Source organism: Crocodylus porosus, unplaced genomic scaffold (assembly GCF_001723895.1).
Source record: "Crocodylus porosus isolate Cpor-Errol unplaced genomic scaffold, CroPor_comp1, whole genome shotgun sequence".
Classification (NCBI taxonomy): Eukaryota; Metazoa; Chordata; order Crocodylia; family Crocodylidae; genus Crocodylus; species Crocodylus porosus.
Window position 1 is genome coordinate 94,702,351 of NW_017728918.1, and position 11,439 is coordinate 94,713,789.

An 11,439-nucleotide genomic window follows, 5' to 3' on the forward strand; every position below is an offset into this window, starting at 1 on the left:
GCCTCAAGTATCAGAGCCACCACACTTCACCCAACTGAGCTCTCAGAATGGTTCAATCATTACGTGTGTCTGCACCTTGTCCTGCAACAACTGTGAACTGGATCCTATATCAGCAACATTTGAGAAAGGCACAGTTACTTGAGCATTTAATCAGCTGGCATTCACACTGAACTGGAGCTTAAACAAGTTTGATAACTTAAAAAAAGAAAGGACAAAACACTTTAACAGCAACCAGAGAGGGGAGGCAGTAGAGACTGTGTCCTGGGCGCACAGCAAGGTCTAACTTTATTTCTGTTGACTACAATAAGAGCAAGTTAGGCCAATGACAAGCTCTTTTAAAAATTTCAAGTTACAGAGTCTATTTTCAGTTCTGCTATCGATGCATGATGCAACCCTGGAAGAGTCATCTAGGGCATTTGTACACATTTGCGCTGTAGCACCGGGCACTTTCAGAAGCACCTGGTTCTCATGCATTTGTACAAATGGCGAAATGCCATCACTGAGAAAATGGTAGCAGCACGCTTTTGAACTAAAATGTATCAAAGGTGTTCTAGTTCAAAAGCGCACTGCTGCCATTTTCTCAGCACCGATGTGCATTTTGCCATTTATACAAATGTATTCGAAGCAGCGCCGGACGCCTCAGCTTGCGTGGAGCAGACTAAATTGAGTCTGCTCTGGCATGCCGGATCTCCGGCACGTCAGAGAAGACAAATATATGTGTATAAATGCTCCTAAAGCTAAGATGCACGAAGTATTTAGGCTTCCATTCATTTCAATTGGAATCGGTGCCTAAATACCTGGCCAGGACCAGGCCAGAAGCTCATTCCAGTCAATCCAAAGATTCCCATTTATTACAATGAAAGAGTCAGGCATTTAATAATCTCTGTGCTCGTTTCCCCATTACTCCCGATTTGAAGATATTACTTATAAACTTTTCTGTAACTGGAAAGTGCCAAGCAGATGAATAGTAGCATTAACAGAGATGAAATGATGTTTCAGGGTTGTGGGCATGTGCTGTTAGTACTTAATGGAAATTCTGAACTATGAATATTGTACATGTTTCAAGTCAGTGCTCACATCTAAAAGACAATGCAGCAAAGTTAGGACTATATATGGAACAGTCTAAGAAAAAAAGTAGACAACCAACAAAAATGCAAATCTGCTTTTTCAAGCATGCTTCTGTACCATTTACATTTATGGTCTGTTTCATTTCCTTTGATTCATTGTCCCAAGAATAATCTTTAAGCATTTATTTTCACTACTTACACTACAAGTTTTACAAGCTTATTTTTCCTTTAGTCTCTCATCTATCTTCCCCACTCCTTTGCTGAGCCTGAAAATTGTGCGCGCACAAAATAAAGCCCCCAGGCTACAGTTTTCCATTTACCGACATTGTTTTCACACTGAGTTACCACTTCAGTCTTTGTCATCACTTTGACGGATATCAAGTTACTTTAAAACTCTGAAAAGGAAGCATCCTGTTGTAGTTAAATTGCAAGTCCTCATCAGTCATCAACAGCAGAAATGGAAAATTTATTTTCTAACAAGAGAATGACAAAAAAAGAGTTACCTAAAATGAAAATGTTAGTCTCTACTTTTGTTATGCTTTTTACCCAGTGCATTTTTAACAAGGCTTCACATCTATGATGGTATGTTACCACTGATCTCAGTCAAAAAAATGTTTTAAAATTTTAAACTTGGCTATTGTGCCCATATGAGAAAAGAAGAAAACTGTGAAATTAAGTCTACAGCTTAAACATATTTTGCAGAAGATTCTAAACTTCTGTGGAAGGATCCAAATCTGCTTCTTGAGACCACATAAAGCAAAGCAGACAGAAATAAAAGTATTTACCTGTTCTTTATTTACTAACCAAACATTTTTAAATTTTAAGTAAGTAATTTTTTAATATAGAAGTCTTTTTTGTAGTAGAAAAAAACATCTGTCAATGTTCTAATCCACTGGGTATGTACTGTAATGGTTGAAGCTGCAGTTGTGCGATTCTTCAAGTATATTTAAAGGAAAGAGTTAGAGTATTATAACAAAGCTAGGATTAGTCAATCAAATTTGCAGTTCACATTTTAATTATTATTTTAATATCCTATCAACTCCATATATCTAGACTTCTCTGGAGATCAATTTAAGAGCATCGCACTCATCCATTTTCACAGCAAGGTAAGTGCCAAAATAATGAAGCTCAACAAAATAATTATTATTTCTATTACCATGGTGCTTAAGAGCCCTAGCAGGGACCAGGACACTACTACACTAGTCATCATGCAAACAGTTAAAAAAAAAAGATGCACCACGACTCCAGGACTTTACAATCCAAATACAGGAGACAATTAATAGATACACAGATGGGTGTGGAAATAAAAAGCACAGAGACAAAACAGGCAGTGGGGTCAGTCCACCAGCGACACAGTCCTAAGTTTCCTTTAGTCTCTCATGGTAAAATAAAACTTGCAGGATGGAACTGAAGAAAAATAACAGGATATTTTGATAGAAATCTCCTTCAAAGCATAAGGGGCTACATGGCAGGAAGTGTCAACGTGTCTTCTTGAAAATATAACAAGTAAATAAATGATTCCAGTATTTTGTCTCAACCTGAGACAAAAGTTACCTTTCTCAACACTAACTGCAAGATGTCATGCAGAGTGTATAAAGGGTCTTAAGGGCTTGAGGAGTAAAGACAAGCAATTTATAGTCAATAAGAGGCAGAAAGAAAGCTGTGAAACTAACATGACTTGCTGCCATCACATTGACTGTTCTCCCTGTGCTTCTTCCACCCCAGGGAGGTCTGCATAGACTAAAAACAATTGGAGGCAGGCATGGTATAGTAGTACTACTTTGTGTCTGGACAGCATCTATCACAATGGGCCTCATTCTTACTGTTCTGCCTAAGAGCCAACTAATATACAGAATGGATAATAAAGAATGGGAGGATAGTGAATTCCAGGATTTCGAGCGAGGATCCTGGAAGGCTTCCAAAGACCTCAAGGAAAGCAGGCTGAAGGTTTGAAGGTTTATGGCACACATTAATATCTAATCAGTGCTGAGTCTTACACCAACTTGCTGAATGATTTTCTTTTTTAAATGAAGACACATTTGTCTAACAAACCTGAATCCATCTATTACACTGTGACTGACATTCACACTTCAGTGCATTTTGAGGTTTGAAACCACAGAGATCTCAGTATCACTGTAGGGGTAACTCATATTAAGCTACTTTCACAGTATTTGTATAATACATTAAACCTACTACTCATATTAAATGAAAAACTTCTTGTTTTATCGGATAAATGCAACCTGCATCGGGCAAAACACTTTTATGCACTATTGCCAGACCCAAACATTAAAAAGAATTAAAAATGTATTTGCCTTCAGGGATGCAAGGTTCTTCGGGTTAATCTGATAGCTTTTATTAGACCAATTAATAAAAGATAGCAGATTTACCCAAAAAAACTGTCTGCCTTTGTCCTTAAACCAACACTGCTACAACCTACACCCCTTTGCCTTCAGGGGGCACCTGATTCATATGTTTGTGTGTTTCTCTGCTGGCATGAGAACTAGAGCCTTTTTTTCTTAAATGAAAGCTGGAATTCTCATGCAGCCTCTGGATTCCAACAGCTGAAATAAAAGAACAAAACACCAGAGGATTCCCAATTTAAAAAAAAAAAAATCAAAGTTAGCAATAATTATTTCCATTATTAGATGGGCACATATAATGTACCTGAAACTAAAGAAGAAAAAAAAAGAGAAAAAATCATGTTCATTGCTTCACTAAGTTCTCATGTGTGAATCTTATTGCAAGTTCAGGATTTAGAGCAGGGGTGGGCAAAATGGCAGATGCAGCTGGTAGCCAGACTCCATTTCCCAGCAGCCCCTGCCTGAATCAATTTGGCTAGTCCCCATGGAGACTCCAGGAACAGCAGGGCTGTGACAGTAGGGGGTCAGGGTCTCCATGGAAACTGGCCCAAGCAGCACTGGCAGGGGATGCAGCTGGCTGGGAAGCTGCTCCGGGGTCGGGGTCAGGGCTGGGATCTTGCAGCAGCAACAGCATGGGTTGGAGCCGAGCTGCAATCCATGGCCTACACATCCCTGGAGCAACAGATCATGGCTCTGCTCCAGCTCCAGCCTGCACTATTACCACAAGATCCCAGCCCCGGAGCAGCTCCCTGCCCAGCCACACACTCTGCTAGTGCCACTCAGGCCGGTCCCTCCATAAAGATCCTGGCCCTACGCTATCACAGCCCTACAGTTCCTAGGGTCTCCATGGAGATCAGCTGAAACAACGTGGGCAGGGGCTGCTGGGAAATGGAGTCCACTGTGGGCCAGACTTTGCCCATCCTTGACCTAAAGCTGTTGGAATATGGTTATGGACTTAAAAGATGTGTTGGTTTTATTTTTTTAAAACACCTCATCATGCAACCTATATCTAGTTTCCCATTTCATTCAGTTAGTTACATATTGTTTACACATCCACACCCAGTTTTGGCTATTAGCTTTCTGGCCTAAAGGTTGTTCACACTGCTTATACCTTACTAAAGAGTATGCCTATATAAGCATGCCTATATACCAGGGATGGGCAAAATGCAGCCCAGGGGCCGGATGTGGCCCACCAGGCCATTCTATCCAGCCTGCGGGGCCCCAAAAAATTTAGAAAATTAATATTCATCTGCCCTGGGCTTCCTGTCATGCGGCCATCGATGGCTTGCCAAAACTCAGTAAGCGGCCCTCTGCCCAAAATAATTGCCCTACCCTGCTATAAGCATGCCTTGATAAATCCTCTAATCTGCTTTCCAGGGGCAAGAATTGAAAGCTTCTGCAAGGCACCATGAGGGGAGGGCAGCGATATGCTCAATTTCCACAGAATCCAAACTTTTATTTAAGAAATTCTAGTCTTACGATAAGGAAAAATACCCTCCCCAACATGAACAAAATGTTAATCGATTGAATAATGTCCTCTTGAATCTGAATTTAACAAGACATTCTAAAATATTGAAGTCAGAGAGAAGTTCCTGACCATTTCATGATCAAGCAGTGATTTTGTGAGACGGGAGAGTTCCAGGAAAGGAATCCTTCCTCTCTCCCCAGAAGAGGGCTCATTGTACCAGTGGAAAACTTTACATGGCTCTCTCTTGTCAACATTAGGTTGGGCTTATATTAGTTGTTTGGTTTTTTTTAAAGGGTAAGTTCATCTGCAGATGCTTCCTCAGCCTGACAAAGGGTATTTGTACCCAAAAGCTTGCAAAGAAGAACAATTCCAGCTATCTGAATTGTTCTAATAAAAGATATTAGATTTACCCAAATAAACTTGTCTGCCTATGTCCTTAGACCAAAACGGCTACAACCTAAAACCTTGAGTAAATTCATCAACACATCTTCTTTTATACTAAAAAACTCAACAAGAATAACAAAATACAGTATAAGCAAAAATGCTGAAATGTAAGAACCGCACAATCTGTATTGCCTAATTTATAAATTCAACAAACAATGATGAAGCAAAAGCAAACTTAGAGACATACACAAAGGCAGAATCAAGTTCATTTTTTCTAGAACTTGAAAGATATAGATCTTACTAGCCTGAAATCTAAACTTACTTCCCAGAAGCAGATACAAAAAAAAAAAAAAAAAGAATGTAAACGAGATCCTGGGGCAGTACAGGTTTGAGAAGTGCAGCCATACACACGTGCACTAGAACATTAATATCCAGGAAATACCGGGAACCCTCCCCCACCCAAATCTTCAATTTCAGACTCTAGCTAGCAAGCATTTGACAACTTCGAAGTTTTACTGTCTTCTAACTTCTAAAAGAGAGAAAAATACTTTTCTCTATCATCTCTACATAGTCCTCCAGCTACTGCTATTGAAAAGATCTTCTTATTTGTCTAACAGACTTCTGAGGGTGACACAAAAGAGAATGAAAATGGATACTTAATTAATACCTTGAATACTGCCTTCCTAAGTGGCTGTATCCAAATAGCACTATTTGCTCTACACCAATGGTCCCCAACCTTTCATATACTCAATGCACCCCCGCGGATAGTCTTAAGGCACTCCTTGGAAAATGCTGGTTTCTTAGCTTTCACTAGTTCTTTTTAACTACCAAAAATAACAGAAAACCTTTCTGTTGCACAAAACTCAGAAAAACCAAAACCAGCCACAACATTTTTAACACTGTGGGTTTTTACTTGAAATCTCTAATTAACATATGAATCTTGGCCTCACACAGACATTCCGTTTCTCCTAGGAGAGTGGCTTCTCTCCTAGAAGAAATGACGAGTATACAGATGTTCAGGTTCTCTCTCAGAGTAAAAATGGCCACTCCAGGAAAAAAAATAACCTGGAAAGAACCAGGGTTAAATAAGTCCCAAAAGAGTTTACCTTGGGAGAGTGAATGTTTGTAGATGCTGCATGCTAGCGCACCTAGAAGTGTCATGGCACCCAGTTGAGAATCACTGGTCTACACAGTCACAATAAAATGGACCAAAAACCTGTTGATTTCACTCTGCTCCTTCCAACAGTAGACGCAACAATGGCCATAAAAAAGCTGTCATCAGTTTCAGAAAGAAACTGTACACCTTAGAACATGGACTGGATCGGGCCTGTGGAGCCACTTGACCCAGCCTATGGACATGGGGCTTCAGTAGCACTTGGCACTGGGGGTGTGAGTGAAGGGGGACTTTGGCAGCTCTCCCACCACATTGTCACAGGGAAAAGCAGCAGCAGCTACTGGGTCCAAATGCAGACTCATCTACCTGCCTCTGATCTGAACTTCAGCCCACAACCTAAAAAAAGTTTCTTAGAACTACTGGGTCAAAAGCCTTAAATAATGGCATGTTAGGCTCCCCATCTCACTATAAAATGCTTTCTATTTGGCCCATACAAATAAGAGATGGGATATTTTCCAAGTGCTGAAACGCATGAAAGGGCATGTGAAATACAGGAATTTGTCATGGTTATCTTAGCCATGCAAACAACAGATTTTTAAAACATTAACTGAATGTGTTAATTTTTTAAAGTTCAATGGAGAACCCCACCATATTTGTATCCCTGAGGATAATAAAAGAGAGACAGGCTAAGTTTATGCAAGGGAAAGCAGAAATGAATTTTCCCTTATTTTATTAAAGTATTCCATAAAACTCAAACTTAAGTCCTGACCCACTTTAATCAAATGCACATCTATATCCACCAACAAATAACAAAGATATGTAATGTCTGCATACAAATTCTTCTATTCCAGGTTCAGTCCAAAGTCCTGATGGAAACAGTGCAACACTGGCTGAAAGACTAAAAGAGCAAGACAGCATTGGCTTCGCTTGCTGTGCCAAAGCCCCTCCCGAGTACATGCCTCTGTGCGCATTTTGCATTTATTGTATATTATTAACTAACAAGTAAGCAGTAAATGTATAATGTCATAGCTTTTGTTCCGATTATAAGTGAAACATCATCAAATGTTCATTTTTCACAATATTTTTAATTTCTTCTGTTAAAATGGAAATACCTGTTCCCATTGCAAGCTACTACCACTGTGTTTTTATACTGCTTTATGCACTGACTGCTGCAATTGTTTTATATATAATAGCAGTTTTACTATGGACTTGACTGCGGCCCACTGTTTGTACTTACTTAGAAAAATACAGTTTAGAATTAATTTTAACCATCAACTCTACCTCTAGCTGGCAATTTTAATACTGTTGGTGTCATTAGAATATTTTTCAAGGCACCTACATGTCTAATTCTTTACTAAGAACTCATATGCCTATTACAAGCTGTTGGGCACCTTGTTATTCATATTACTATTTTAAGAATGCCAATAATTATTCAAGCGTGATAATTTTGTGAATAAAATTTTAAAAAGCCTAAGACTCTTAGTCCTTTGTTTATAATAGGTGAGAAACCAAAGCCTGTGAAAAGATGACGACCCAAGAAATTTTCTTCTTCCTCTATTTACTCCTAACTCCAAAAGCAACGTAGAGGAAAAATATTTTAAGTCTTTTTAAAAGTCAGTGTAGTCAAATCTGGGGCTGCAAACACAAATTGCAGGGTTATTACATGTCATCACTACCAAACAAACTTCAGACTGTCTGGGTGCCTTAACCAGATACTTCAGTGCCTCAACATGTCGGATTTTCAGGTTATATTTAACAGAAATTCAGTGAAAAGTATGTAACAACCTTTCTAGGATAATTATTACAATCCTGGAAGTTACCAATATGTTTATTTTACATTGCCAAGCTTCACTTTAGCAGTATCTCAGCATAAACCATGTGATTTTTTTCAAGTACCAAAGTCCTCAGAGCAGGAATGTCCAGCACATTCCCACAGAAGTTTCTGTAGTCCAAATCACTGAAGTACAGTTCTCAAAGGCATTGACATTAGAAAGAAAATCAGAAAAGAAAGTCATTACACTCAACTTCATAATATTTCTGTCTGCCTACATGTTAATATGACCACAATAATCCTACTGGGGAATTCTGCTTAAAAAAACAGAATCAGTGCCATGATACCACATTATGGTACGCTTTAATATGCTTTAAATGTTGAAGCATTATGTATATTGGACAATGAACTTTATCAAGAGACAATTAAAAGATAATTCTTTCCACATGGATTTAGGTTTTCAAAGCATTCCTATTTGAAAAATCTCTCTGGAAGAGTAACAGTGCTCTGGCACCAGGAATAGTAGTTCCTATGTTCACAAAGCAACCCTTTCTTAAAAAAAAAGTACTGGTTCTGCAAAAGCCTGTACACACATGCACCTTTACAAAATGATTGTGATGAAACTAAGTAAGCAAGCTCATCAAACTCAAGGACAACTCTTGTAATTCAGTAGCTGAAGGCCTGGTCTATTAGTTTCTGATCATCAGTAATGCTTCTGTGTTATTACCTCATCAGGTTTAAATAAAAAGTGGGGGGAAAAGCCAGAAATAAGGATTTTTTTTAATAATACAGCTTTAAAATTCAGCTTCATTTTTACATAGACAACCAAATTGAGTAATTGCTGATACCCTCAAAATACAAACTGAGCCTCAGCAGTTTGATGATTTCAGTGAAGTCTTCAAACCACAAATATGTAGAAACTGCTATATCCTAGCCACAGGACAGCAGGCAATGGCTGGCACTCAGCTGCTACATGAAATAAAGTAATTTGAATTTTAAACTACAGTGAGGCCCCACATGCTAGGATTGAGGCAGGTGAGTCATTTCAAACTTTGTAATTGTATCCTTCATGCTGTGTATGAGCCTCTGGGCTAGACATCTGTGCACATCTTCGCATAATACAAGTTATTTATTCTTAGTATAGCTTGCAAATCTTTCTGGCATTATAAGTGCCTTCAAATGAAAACTTTGCTTTTCAAGTTCACACCTCTTCCTAATAGTCATGGTTTCCTAAAACTGGTATCATGAAAACTATTATGCAAAATTAACTTTTAAAGACATTTAAAAGTAAAAGATATATTGTCAAGTACTTGACTGATAGAGAGTTCTCCTCATTTTTCAAGCATCCATGACACATTTCCATTATTCTTTAAACTTCGCTTGTTCTGGTGACCTGCCTTTCCCTATAGGCTACACTGAATTCTCCCTCCCTCCCTCTGTCTCCCACTACCCCTCCCAACAAGTCTCTATCTGCTCCATCTCAAAACGTGTTTAGATACCTAACTTCCACTGATTGGCCTAGGGGTCTACTTTGGACCTTTGCATTTCATAGTATATACATACTTAGAACCACTTTTCAAAAGTAGAGGTTTGCTTATTCTGGCAATGATGGACTTTTGCTTTGGAAAAGTGAAAATGAAAATATGAGTTTTCCATTTAGTTGTAACTATAAAGAGGGGTCTGGGACATGACACTTCATGTATAGCAAGTCCATAGTCTTAGCTCAGCTCCTTAGAGTACAGGTTTCCCTCGTTTTATGCTGTACATGCATTCCTGGAAAATAGCACATAACCTGACTTCACATAAAGGGAACCCAATTTACAATGTAACAAATAGGGATACGTCCCAAGATCTCGACTGTACTGACCCCATACCCATTTCTACAAAACAATTTTGGTACTAACCAACAGCAGACAGTACACACAAACACAGGCTGGTGGTGAATATTTAGCTGGCATGAAGAGAGGGTGGTGATGGCCCAGGGAGAGGGGTATGAGATAAGCTAGTGCAACGCTTAGAACCTATAATGGGGATGGCAACTACAGAAACACATGTCGCAGTCAACAAGTGAGGAGCACAGATCCATACAGGATATTTTGGTGTGTGTCACTCCCACAATGCACAGCACAAAGCAGCTGACTGCGGGCTTCCACTACACCAATCACATAAGAGTGAATTTACCTTGCTTATAATAAATTTTTGGTATAAAAAGGGTCATTACATAAGAGCGAATTTGCGCATAAAGAACCCACAAAGCGAGGGAAACCTGTATTCTGGCCTCCCCGCGGTGATCAACAGATCAATTACTTAAGTCTATTATAGCAGCCTAGGAGGCCGTGATTAGACAGAGAAAGGGACCTGCAGGCAGGTAACGCCAGTTGTACTGAAGACTTGAAATATCAACACAGAAAGGGTGAATTTGAATGTATTCAATAAGGAGGACAGCAAATCACTGGAGAAAGGCATCCAGAGAAGGCTCTACACTGATCAGAACAAGAAAGCTGCTATACTAAACTGAGCTTTTCTGAGCACATAACTTAACTTCTAAGGCTGCCATGATCTAGGCTGGAGAGTCAACCTGGCCAGGCCTGAGTCTTTCAGGACATAGTGCTGGATGGGACATCATTTCCTGAACTGCCTGAGATGGGAAACTAATTTCTTGCAGCCGTCTGCTGTTCCTAAATCCCTCAGCCAAGAGTCCCAAGGGATCTCCAGGCCCGGCACAGCTGGTGTCCAGGGGTGGACACTCTACCCAGCATCTCCTCCCAGAGGCTCTAGAACTGGACAATTTAAATACAAGCCTCCACTGGACTTTGGGACGTTGGGGGGTATCAGCTGTGCATTACAACCCTGGGACTCTCCCTGTACCCAAAGCTACTCCAATGTCTGACTACTGACCTCACCCCCCATCTGCACTCCAGTGACCCCAGACCTGCCCTGCTCCATGCCCCACCCCTCCACACCCAAGGACCCACCCCCTCCATGCTTGCCCCCTCCTGCCATGCCCCAGGACCCATCCCTCCACATGAGCCCCATCCCCATACCATAGGACCCACCCATTCGCACTCACCCCACCCCTCTGTACCCAAAGCCCTGCCTCTCCAAGCCCATGGGCAGCTTCACACCAGCCCCACCTCCTCCATGCTCCAGGACCCACCACCTCTACATTAGCCCCACCCCCCATACCCAGGGACCTGCTTCTGGAACACTAGCCCCTCCTCTTCATACCCAGAAACCTGCCCATCCATGCCCAAGAACCCACCCCCTCCATGCCC

General features: G+C 40.4%; 1 protein-coding gene across 2 annotated transcripts in view; it reads right to left on the minus strand.

The window, feature by feature from the left end:
• Positions 1-11,439, minus strand: part of GOPC (golgi associated PDZ and coiled-coil motif containing) — a 47,707-nt gene that overhangs the window by 35,867 nt on the left and 401 nt on the right. The gene's annotated exons all lie outside the window — the stretch shown is intronic.